This window comes from Sminthopsis crassicaudata, chromosome 4, assembly GCF_048593235.1.
Source record: "Sminthopsis crassicaudata isolate SCR6 chromosome 4, ASM4859323v1, whole genome shotgun sequence".
NCBI lineage: Eukaryota > Metazoa > Chordata > Mammalia > Dasyuromorphia > Dasyuridae > Sminthopsis > Sminthopsis crassicaudata.
In genome coordinates this window covers 385478768-385488401 of record NC_133620.1, presented here as the reverse complement: position 1 = coordinate 385488401, position 9634 = coordinate 385478768, and the positions used below count along the sequence as shown (strand labels likewise).

General features: G+C 37.2%; 1 long non-coding RNA gene across 1 annotated transcript; it reads right to left on the bottom strand.

Annotated features, from left to right (window-relative positions):
- Positions 1–2548: 2548 nt before the first annotated feature.
- On the bottom strand, positions 2549–9384 carry LOC141541398 (uncharacterized). Its single transcript, XR_012481773.1, has 2 exons — positions 9099–9384; positions 2549–3925 (listed from the first exon to the last, which is right to left on the bottom strand). It is a non-coding gene; the product is annotated as an uncharacterized LOC141541398 (long non-coding RNA).
- Between the last annotated feature and the right edge of the window lie 250 nt (positions 9385–9634).

The following is a 9634-nucleotide window of genomic DNA, read 5'->3' as shown; positions in this document are numbered from 1 at the left end:
TCTCCCCAAATTATGTCTTTTTGCTGTTTATCATTTCCAATTTACCCTGTATGCAGCTTGTTTGATCATAATTGTTTGCATGTTGTTTCCTCTGTTAGACAGTTAACTACTTGAGGACAGGTGACAGGTACTATCCTTTGTGATTCTGTCTAACTCCAGCACTCAGGTTGGCATATAGTAGGTGCTTAATTAATCAATACATCTTTATTAATGCCAGGCATTATGTTAAGCACTAGGGATACCAAAAGAAGCAAAAACTGTCCCTGCCCTCAAGGAGCTTACAATCTATTGGGTGAGATAACACACATACATATGCACATATGCACACACATATCAATCAAGCTACATACAAGATAAATAGAAAGCAATTAACAAAGGGAAAGCACTGAAATTAAAAGGGATTGGGAGAAGGCTTCCTATAGATAGGTGAGATTTTAGTTGGGACCTGTAGGAAACCCTAGAGTTCAGTAGTCAGAGTAAGATGAGAGAGCATTCCAGGTATGGAGAGTAAACTGATAGAATGCCTGGATGAGAGTGAGTGTCTTGTTCATGGGACATGAAGATGGAGTGTCTTCTAGAATGACAGGGAAAGATAATGCAGAATGTTGGAGGGGATGTGGGAAATCGGGGACACTGATACATTGTTGGTAGAATTGTGAATACAATTCTATTCTGGAGAACAATTTGGAACTATGCTCAAAAAGTCATCAAACTGTGCATACCCTTTGACCCAGCGTATTACTACTGGGCTTATATCCCAAAGAGATCTTAAAGAAGGGAAAGGGACCTGTATGTGTGTGCATGTGTGCATATGTATGTGCAAGAATGTTTGTGGCAACCCTCTTTGTAGTGACCAGAAAATGGCAACTATGTGGATGCCCATCAACTGGAGAATGGATGAATAAATTGTGGTATATGAATATTATGGAATATTATTGTTCTCTAAGAAATGATCAACAAGATGATTTCAGAGGGGCCTGGAGAGACTTACATGAACTGATGCTGAGTGAAATGAGCAGGACCAGGAGATTGTTGTATACTTCAACAACAATACTATATGATGATCAATTCTGATGGATGTGGCCATCTTCAAAAATGAGATGAACCAAATCAGTTCCAATAGAGCAGTAATGAACTGAACCAGCTACATCCAGCAAAAGAACTCTGGGAGATGACTATGGACTACTACATAGAATTCCCAATCCCTCTATTTTTGTCCGCCTACATTTTCGATTTCCTTCACAGGCTAATTGTACACTATTTCAAAGTCCAATTCTTTTTGTACAGCAAAACAACTGTTTGGACATGTATACATATATTGTATTTAATTTATACTTTAACATATTTAACATGTATTGGTCAACCTGCCATGGCGGGGGGTGAGGAGGGGAAAAATTAGAACAAAAGGTATGGCAATTGTCAATGTTGTAAAATTACCCATGCATATATCTGGCAAATAAAAACTATTTAAAAAAAAAAAAAAAAAAGATGGAGTGTCTTGTTCATGGAACAGCCAGGAAGCCAGTGTCATTGGATTGGAGAATACAATGGTATAAGACTGAAAAGTTAAGAGGGTTATGAGAGGCTTTAATTGTCAAAAAGAACATTTTGTCTTTGCCCCTGGAGGCAATAGGAAGCCACTGGAGACAATAGGAAGCCACTGGAGTTTGGTTTTTGGACCTGTGTTTTGGGGAAATTGCTTTCATGGATGAATAGAGGATAACTTTATCTCCAGTATAGTGGGGTGAAGTGGAGAGAGACTTGAGGCAGGCAGACACACCAGCAGGGCTATTGTAACAATGACCTGCACTAGAGTAGTGACAAAGTCAGAAGAAAGAAGGTGGCATTTTCAAGAGATGTTGCAAAGATGAAATAAACAGATCTTGGCAATAGCCTGGATATTGAGAGTGAGAAATAGTAAAAAAATCTAGTCTGACTCTTAGGTTGTAAGCCTGAGAAACTGGGAAGATGATATTGCCATATATAATAATATAGTTTATTGATTGACTATTCTTCTCCTTCCTGATGGAAATTTACTTATTTTGAATCTCCTTTCCTAAGATCAGGTTCTCTCTTCAATTCAAGTTGACATTAGACTAATCTGATCAACTAATTGGTGGTCATGAAAGAAGAGCTAGTTGAGACACAGCCTCCCTCCCCCAGGGAGGAACTTGTTAGGTGATACCATATACTCATTTGAATAGTGGCCTGGAGACAATCCTTTTGCCCTACTTGCACGTAATAGGGCAAATTTTAGGATAGATTAGAAGGGGGAAGCATCAAAGATGCCTCAAGGATGTAGAAGGATTGGAGGAAGTGGGAGTGGAGAGTTAGTATTTGGAGTCAAGTAGATCTTTTCATTGCTTTTAGAATCACATTGGGTAAGTTGCTGTTGGCTAGAAAGTTCTTGAAGATGATGGTATCCCTAGATTTCCAATTTGAGAAAGGTGATAATGAACAAACCTTTATTGAATACCTACTATGTGCCAGATACTGTACTAGATACTACAATAAAGATAGAAATGAAACTCCCTACCCTTATCAAACAGTTAATCAATAAGGTCTTTATTAGGCTTATGTATTGGGATTCAAATACAAAAAATGAAATGATAATCGTTAAGATGGAAACAACAATATGCACACACTTTTGTGTATGTTTGTGTGTGTGTGTGTCTATCTATATGCAAAAGAAACAGAAACAGACACACAGAGAGATTTATCTATACAATCCTTCCTTTTCTTTAAGATGAAGGAAGAATTGCTTCCTACATGAAACTATTTCTCATCTCCCCAACTACTGGTCATCCCTCTCAAGCTACCTTGTGTGTTTAACATCTTGTAATTTTTAAAAAAATTCTCTTTATATTTATATTTATTTTGTTTATACTTATATAGAACAGCAATCTGGATAACAGAGAGCTTCCTCAGGCTCACTGTAAAGGTAGGAATGAAACCACCTTACCCCATTTTAATCTTGATACCATAACTGGACATGATCATAGATTTTAAACTGTTTAAAAATATATCTTTTGAATTGGCCAATGTTGGGTATGGGGAACTCCTGAATATAGGAAAATTTATAGCCTTAGACAGCTGCCTAGAGCACTGAAAAGTTAATTATCTTGTCCAGTTATACACCCAATATGTGTCAGAGGGAGGTATTGAGCACAGCTCTTGCTGACATAGCTCCTATAAGCTCTGAAGATTCATATTTCTATCCCCATTCTCAGATGAGTCTCGGGTTCCTAGGATTCATTTCATCTTCCTTTCAGTGTTAGATACCTTTGAGGAATCAGGCAGGAGTGATTTTCTAATGACCGAGATGCACCTTCTCTTCCCTTCCAGATCATCAGTCAAGAATCATTCTAATCTTTAATAGCTTTTTTGAAATGTATATTTACCAAGGTGGCACTAGAAAATATTCCCCACAGGTCCATGGCACAATTTCCTACAAATACATATAGAATAGGAGAAAATGTGGCAAAAGGGTATGTCGCAACTCCTGGTTACTGGAAATTCTTTTTTCCCCTCATTTGTATGGTGTTCAAGAAGTTCCTCCAAGGCAAATCTGTGTGTTAAGGGGCAGGACAATTCTCCAAGAGCCTCCACAGCTGTGGATGATAACATCTGAAGGAGTTGTAAAGCAGTCTTTACTGACACAGGTGTTGCAGACTAGGAATGAGATAAATTGGAGGCAGAGGGAAGAGGAGAGAGGTCAGAGAACAGCAACTGCCTCTCAGTCTCCTTGTCTTGTCCTCTCACATAAGGAGATACATTCTGCAGGTCTGGGTTGGATCTCCAGCAGCTACTGTCAGGTGACTTCCATATTACAACATATGGTGCCTGAAGGTGGGGTATACAAGAAGAAGCAGCAGCATCTGAGAGGTGATCTTGAGTAGGATCCTTCCAGAGTTCCTTTGGTAACCTGTGGGAAAGGAAAGGGAGAAGAGCCCCGGTAAGACTTTTTTAGTTGGCCATAATTAAATGGGCCAACACATCAAAGGGCTGAGCCAAGAAACTGATGAGAGACTTAAATGTCTGTTCTGACTATAGTCCTCTTCTCCATTTGAAAGTTTGCTTCCATGATATTTCACAAGATCTGCTACAAGCATCCAGAGGTGACAGTGCTGCTTGCATTCCTCAGTGTGTGGACCATGCTGTGGATGGAAAGTAACAGCAAAAAACAAAAAACAGGGAATTGTTAAGGGGCAGGTCAATTCTCCAAGAATCTCCACAACTATGGATCATAACATCTGAAAGAGTTGCAGGGCAGCCTTTGCTGACAGGTGTTGTGGACTGGGAATGAGATAAATTGGAGGCAGAGGGAAGAGGAGAGAGGTCAGAGAACAACTGCCTCTCAATCTCCTTGTATCGTCCTCTCACATGAGAAGATCCATTCTGCAGGTCTGGGTTGGATCTCCAGCAGCTACTGTCAGGGGCTCCTGTATTACATCTGTGTCTACATGTCCTTGGCTTCTGATATAGATCCTGCCACCAGCTGCTCTTGTAATCTGGCTAGGACACTCACGGAAAGTTCAAAATCCTTCAAATTCCTGAAAGCTTGCCAAAGGAAAAATTGTAACCCTCCCCGTCCCCCCCTCCCCCCACCTCAAAGATGTCCTGGAAAAATAATCATTTATTAAGCATCAACTATGTGTCAGACATTGTGCTATATTCGGGAGATATTATTAATAGAAAGAAAGTATCCCCTACCCCATACACAGACAAGGAACTTGCATTTAACAGGGGAGAGGGGGAGGATACAACATTAAAAAGGAGGCAGAAAAGGGTGGAGTAGGACATTAGATTGTACCTTAGAACACCTTGTTCTTGAAACTAGTCAGGGAAGTACCTGTAGAATGGGGATATCTAGAGCCCCATATCTGGTCTCTATAAAGGAAGATATTTTGAGAAATTTAATATTCCATCCTCTAGTTTTCCAATCAGAGGGAAGAGATGATCAAAGGAAATTGGTATCTATCAAGGCTTGACTTAGCTGCATGATGATGATGAAAGTCCAGCTTCTCAAATGAATCTAGTTCTAACTAGCTTTTTGTAATTTATGAACAACTCTTCAGGTGTGACCTCATTTCCCCCAAAATGTCTATCCAAACATTTTTCTTTTGCAACATGCTCCAATTCAAAGAACTTGTTTGTAAATAGCCTATAAAATCTATGATCTCATCTAGTTATAGTATCATGGTTAAAATAAGGTTTCATTCCCACCCTGACATTGACTCTGAGGCTCTCTATTATCTACTATGATAGGCTTGCCTCTTTGTTTAAGTATATACAGAATAAATATAAGGAAAATAAATAAAAACAAATATAAAGTAGTTAAATCCAAAGCGAATTTAAGGAATGATGGTTCCATTGATTGGGGAAATCTGGAAAGGCTTCTTGTAGGAGGGAGTATGGAACTATATCTTAAAGAAAAAGAAGAATTTTATGATTTGTCAGGAAAATTATTGTAAATATATAAAATAAAATATACTGAATGTCAATATCAAAAAATATATTATTAAAAACAAGTTCAGGGATTCCAGATCAAGTATTTTTGATCTAGTTCATCCCCTTCCTTTTATAAATAAGGAAACTGAGGTACAGATAAGTTACATCATAATACATTACATGATATGGCCTCATAGTAAGTGATATATACAGGATTTCTAAGCCTCCACTACAGTGTTCTTCCTAATCTCTCATATGTATGCAATCACAATAAGGATAGTATGGGTGACTGCTTATTTATTATAGTAGCTATTGTTTCAATTTATATACACACATATAGACATGTACACATACACACACACATATATACACATATTGTATATCTATATACACATATTTAAATATATACATAGATTTTTAAAATACTATGTAATTTTCTCTGATATTTATCTTTTCACAAAAATCAGAAACTTCCTTTCACTTTTCGGTGCTTTAAGACAGATGGTGTATCACTGGACCTTATTCTTAGGGCATGCACCTAGCCATTTAGGTACCTAGGTGGCAAAATGGACAGAGAGCTGGGCCTAGAGTCAGAAAGGTATGAATTCAAATCTGGTCATAGATACTTAATAGTCACATGACCCTGCACAAGTCATTAAACCATTTTTCTCAGTTTTCTCAACTATAGTAAAATAGGGATAATAACAGCACCTACCTTTAAGGGTTGTTGTGAAGATCCAATGAAATAATATTTGTAAAATATTTAACATAGTCCCAGGAAGATATTGGGCATTATAATATTGCGTATTCCTTTCCCATTCCTACCACCACTGGCTTTGATGGAAAGATCAGGAAGCAATTAGGCATTATTTTACAAAAGGATTCAGTGGGAGTGAAACATGGCCTCACTGGGGCCTGTGCTTTGACTCTAGGGAGGAGTGAAGATGGAGCAGAAATTTCATTTAGCTCTCACTAAAGGACACATGAAACCTCAAATGACTTACTTTGTTTCATAGTGGGGCTATATATCCAAGAGGATTGGTCAGTGAGCTATGAGAAATGCCCTCCTCAGCTGACTTTAAAAAGAGCAAATCTGTCCTGTAGCATGTTCTCTCTTCCTGCTGGCTGAGCATGTGAGGGATTCTGTGAGCTTTCTCTTGGACTTTCCCTTCACTGATGTTGGTTGCTCCCACATGGTAGCTAGAATATCTCGTCTGCCCACCTGTGAATTTCGTCTCAAGTTTCTTACTCTGAGAATAGGTAACTCTACAGTAATAATGAGGGATAAACTTTCTGCAAGTTGTTCCCTTAAGCAGATAAGAGTTCCTCAGTTAATGCTGGCTTCATTGTAGGAAGTTCCTCCCGAAGCTACTACAATGTTTCTTGGAGAAAATGATGACCATCTACAGGAGAAGGAGCCCAAGCCCTGGACTGGTTTGACAAAAAACACGAACTTTGAGGGAGTTATTTAGATAGAATAGAGCTGAGATGAAGGTAAAATGGTTGTTCTGGTGTCCTACAAAATATTGCATGCTTGATGCTTTAAGTATCACTTTGCCAAGATAGTGTATGTTATGAACTATTGTATTACATTCTCAATCATTATCGATGCTCTTTTATGACTATTTTGTATTTTTGAGTCATTTCTTAATAAATGAAGAGCTATTTTGTATTTGATCTATTTTATACATTGGGCAAAAATCGAATTCCTTTTTGGAGGGAGTCCTTGGATATTGGCCAAACTTAGGTTATCTTTAAGCGATATCTTTCCCCCCTAAGGCTCCTAGGTAAGTGTGAAAAGAACCAGGAAACACAGGAAAAAAAAGATTAACCTTCTATTTAGAGTTTAGGTTCTTCTAAGGACTAAACCTAGATCTACTCAGGTAAGTGCAGAGATAGGACCCCTTACTGGAAGAAGCAGTACAATGGGCCATCAATAGGGTCTGTTATTAATCAGTGAAAAGAAAGATTTTTAGGGTCTATCTTTAGTTATATTAAACATAATATACAAATTAAATTCATTGATGAAAAAATTCAGCACTGATCACTGAAATATAATTCTAATAGTGATTTGTTTTTTCAAATGCTATATTAAGAACAAACTTCCACCTTTGAATTCTCTAATTTCTCCTATGACTCAAGAGGACCTCTTAAGCTTAGTAAAGCTCATTCCTGAACTCCATAACTACATTCTTTCCTGAACAACTTTCCCTGGATTTCCTGGCAACACCTTGACTTCCACAAAACTCATCTTTCCCTCCTGATTTCCATATTTCTATTAACATATTCTATTTTTTTTCCCAGTTATGTAGCAATTCTACCTCCAGAATATCTCCTGATTCTATCTTGTCTTCTCCATTTTAACTTCCTCCCTAGTTCAAGTCTTCCTTAGTTCTCACCTGGGCCATTGCAGTGGTCTCTTACTGATTTCATCATTACAGTTTTACACCAAAAAGAAATCTTAGGATCAATTATAAGATCACGATAGATGTATGTGTGTAAATGTATGCATATGGGTTGGTATGTGTATATAGTGCCTACAATGTGTAAAGATTATTTTAAACAAATATTTAAAACCTTGTAAGATAGATGTGATTATCTAAATTGGAAGTAAAGGTTAAGGATTACACTGTTAGTGTTTGAGGTTGGATTTGAGCTCAAGTCTTCCTGACTCCAGAATTGGTGCTCTGTTCATCATACCATCTTATTCATACCACATATCTTATTCATTTTTATTTGTTTATTTAGAGAGGTTTAAATGACTTGCCCATGGTCACACAGCTAGGCAATATTAAGTGTCTGAGGCTAGATTTGAACTCAAGTCCTCCTGACTCTAGGGCCAATGCTCTATCCATTGTACCAGCTCGCTGCTCCTGTCTTATTCATTTTAAAATTTCCTCATAGTGCCTCTCACAGAATCAGCATGCCATAAATATTAGTCTATATTTTTTTTGTACCAATAGTACAGTTTTTCTGTCAGTCATTCAGGCTCAAAATTTTAAGAATTATCCTTGATTATTTTTTTTATCTACAACCAGTTACCAAGTGCTATTGGTTTTTCCTTTAAAATGTTTATTATGTTTTTTGCCTTTCATTATATTCTCACTGCCTTCACCCTGGGCCAAGAAAGTCCTTACAACTGGGCTACTGCAATTGTCTCCTGCTCCATCTTTTTGCTTCTAGTATCCTTGTCTAATTTGTCCTAGGTAGGGTTTATAGATTAATCCTTTGAAAACATTGTACTTGTTATGAGCCTGGTCAAAAAGTTTGATGGCTTTCCATTGTTTACCGAACAAAGTGAATTTCTAAAATGATAAGTTTTAGATGAATCCCAAGAATTTGGGTGGATATTTTACAGACTAATAATCATGCCCAGATCTTACACTTACCTGGACTCTTCACAATAGGTTTTGTATACTTTTCAATGAAAAAAAGTGAATTTTATTAATACATTTTTCCAATATTCAGTCCAGTCTTTGCATCGTCCTGTCCATGATCAGAATTTTTCCTTTATAAAAATGGTTAGCAGCTGTTTTTCTTTTTTCAAACTGCCTTCTCACTGTTCTTCCAAATTCAAGAAACATAAGCCACATTTACAAGAATCAATAACCATCATTCTAGTTGATAGTACCCTTTGAATATCTTACCTTTTTTCCCCCTGTGTACTATTTAGACTATTTTTGCCACCATAGTTTGTCAATTCTTAGAGTTTGGGGATTTTTTTTGTTGTCATTTTCAGCTGTTTTTTCCTTTGTGCATTATTTAGAGCCATGCTGTTTCATTGTGGGATTGAATTCCTTGAAACACTTGACTTTCCCAGCCACTGTTAGATCTTTAGTGGTCATTAAATTATGCTCTTTAAGATCCATAACTTTTGCATGTTTCTTTGGAGCAATATCCATTCTTAAAAACCACAGAGCTAAAAATAAAATAAAAGAGATCAATTAAACACATGTGTATAACATGAAATGCAGTACTCAACTGACAGAGAACTAACTAAAGGTCAGGAAACCAGCTCTATCCGGTTTCATCTGACCAAGCTCAGATTTTTTTAGTTAGCCTAATGTCTATAGAAGTACACACATAGGACCATTTCTTTCACAAAATGAAACCATATCAAAAGTGGTGTTGTCCCAAATAATTCAATATGTTATCTTTTGTTTACTTCTAGAAAATGTTCCAA